Raw genomic sequence first — 2,899 nt, 5'->3', positions numbered from 1 at the left:
ACATGAGCAAAAACCAAAAATATCTCGTGTCAAGTGACGAGACAAAAAGAAAAGTCTCGTTGCTAGGGACGAGACAAAAGAAAAAGTCTCGTGGCTAGTGATGAGATAAAAAGACAAAAAGTTTCCAAAGTTGGTTTCAAAGATCAGCACGTAATATCAAGCGAAAAGGGGGCTAAGATTCAACCCCCTTCTCTTATCCACTGATAACCATCAATTGGTATCAGATCTTGGTCTCAAAGAGATTAAGCTTTGTAGCTTGGAATAAAGATCCTCATGGCAGAAAACAATGGCTCAAATGTGGTGTCCTACAATCTGACCGAAGGACAATCAAGCAACAGACCTCCTCTTTTCAATGGGAAAAATTATACCTATTGGAAGGAGAGGATGAAGATATTTGTACAAGCAGTGGATTACAGACTTTGGAAGATCATCCTGGAAGGGCCTCAATATCCAACTGTTACAAGTGCCGAAGGAGTTGTTTCTCTCAAACCAGAAGCAAGTTGGACGGATGAAGATAGAAAAAAGGTGGAGCTCAATGCCAAGGCTATCAATCTACTGAACTGTGCTATCAGCTTTGAGGAGTACCGACGGGTATCACGTTGCACAACAGCAAAGGAAATCTGGGATAAACTCCTAGTTACTCATGAAGGAACAACCATTGTGAAAAAGACCAGGATTGATATGTTAAACAGAGAGTACGAAATGTTTGCAATGAAGGAAGGAGAATCCATTGATGAGATGTTTGAACGCTTCAACACCATTATTGTTGGCTTGGATGCTATGGGAATTAAGTATCCTGAATCTGTGCTAGTGAGAAGAGTGTTGAGATGTCTCACAAAAGAGTGGGAAACAAAAGCTTTAATTATCTCTGAGAGTAGTGGTCTTGACTCTATGACCTATGATGATTTGAGAGGAAATTTACTTGCTTTTGAAAATACCTACTTGAAAAAAGATTCAAAAAAGAAAGGAATAGCTTTTACTTCTGTCACTAACCCTCTGGATGATGAATCCAGTGATAACTCATCTGAAAATGAATTTGTGTTGTTTGCAAAAAAATTCAGGAAAATGATGAAGCTCAAAGGCAAAGACAGCAGCTCAAGGAAAATGAAGAAAGACCTTAGCAAAGTAACTTGTTACAACTGCAAGGAAATGGGGCATTTCAAATCTGATTGTCCCAAGTTAAAGAAGGAAGAGAAGCCAAAAAGAGGAAAGAAGAAGGGACTGATGGCTTCATGGGAAGATTTGGAAAATGACTCGGATGATGATGATGAGGAATCCGAGACCAAGTCACAACCTTGTCTCATGGCAGATCAAATAGATCAGGTAGTCTTTCATAACCCTAACACTAAAGATCTTCATTTTATGATAGACCACCTTTCTGAAAAAATAAGATGTTTTCTGCTGGAAAATCAAGAACTTGAACAAAAAGTCACCATTCTTAAAGCTGAAAACAGTTTTCTTAAAGAAAAAGTAAGGGAGGCCGAAACTGCTTGTGATCTTGTTGAAGAAAATAAGCAGTTAAAAGCCCAAATTAAGAGCTGTGAAAGTGATCATTCCGTTCTTGCATATGTAGACTGTTTTAAAAGAAATGAAGAGTTGCTTAAAGAGGTTAAAAGGCTTAAGGAAGACTTAGTCAAGTTCACCCAAAGTTCTGAAAATCTGAATCAAATCTTGACTAGTCAAAAACCTCTTTATGATAAGGCTGGGTTGGGGTTTTATAAATCTGCTGAAAAATCTCATTTTGAAAACTTTGCATCATCCTCTAATGATACAAGATTTCAAGACCCCACCTACTTTAACAAAACAGCAACTCCAAGATTTTGTAGACTATGTAATCGAAATGGACACGTTCCTATTCAATGTTTCTTTGGTGAAAGAATGATTGGTGATAAAGTTTGTAAAGTTGTTTTTGATTATAATGGCTTAGGACATAAGAGATGGTTTAACGTGAAAGGATCCAAGAAAATTTGGATACCTAAGGTCACTTAAGCTTGTTTTGTAGGTGTGCCTAGCATCCAAATGGAAAGAAAATATGTGGTACATGGATAGCGGATACTCTAGGCATATGACCGGAAGGACAACCTTCTTCATAAAGCTTGATGAATATGATGGAGGACTTGTCACTTTTGGTGATGATGCAAAAGGAAAAATAGTGGCTGTTGGGAAAGTTGGTAAAAATTTTTCATCTTGTATAAATGATGTTCTTCTTGTGAATGGTTTGAAACATAATCTACTTAGTGTTAGCCAATTGTGTGATTTAGGTTTTGAAGTTATTTTTAGGAAGTTTGTTTGTTTAGTTGTTTGTGAGAAAACTGGGGATATTTTATTTGAAGCGAAAAGATGCAATAATGTGTATGGATTAACTCTTGAGGACTTGAAAGAACAAAATGTGACATGTTTTACATCTCTTGAATCTGAAAAATGGCTATGGCATAGAAAGTTGGGTCATGCAAGCATGTACCAAATTTCTAAGCTAGTTAAGAAAAATCTGGTTAGAGGAATTCCAAAAATCAAATTTGATAAGGATCTTACTTGTGATGCTTGCCAATTGGGCAAACAAGTTAAATCCTCCTTTAAACCTAAAGATGGAATCTCAACCAAAAGGCCATTAGAGATGTTACATATTGATCTTTTTGGACCAACAAGAACTCAAAGTTTAGGAGGTAAACACTATGGTCTTGTAGTGGTAGATGATTACTCTAGATTTGGTTGGGTACTTTTCCTTGCTCATAAAAATGATGCTTTTCATGCCTTCTCCACTCTTTGCAAGAAAATTCAAAATGAAAAGGATTTAAAAATTGCTCATTTAAGAAGTGATCACGGAAGAGAATTTGAAAACCAAGACTTTGAAAAATTCTGTGATGACTTAGGAATTTTTCATAACTTTTCATGCCCTAGA

The sequence above is a fragment of the Arachis hypogaea genome, chromosome 11 (genome assembly GCF_003086295.3).
Source record: "Arachis hypogaea cultivar Tifrunner chromosome 11, arahy.Tifrunner.gnm2.J5K5, whole genome shotgun sequence".
NCBI classification, from domain to species: domain Eukaryota; kingdom Viridiplantae; phylum Streptophyta; class Magnoliopsida; order Fabales; family Fabaceae; genus Arachis; species Arachis hypogaea.
This window is presented reverse-complemented; position numbering follows the sequence as displayed.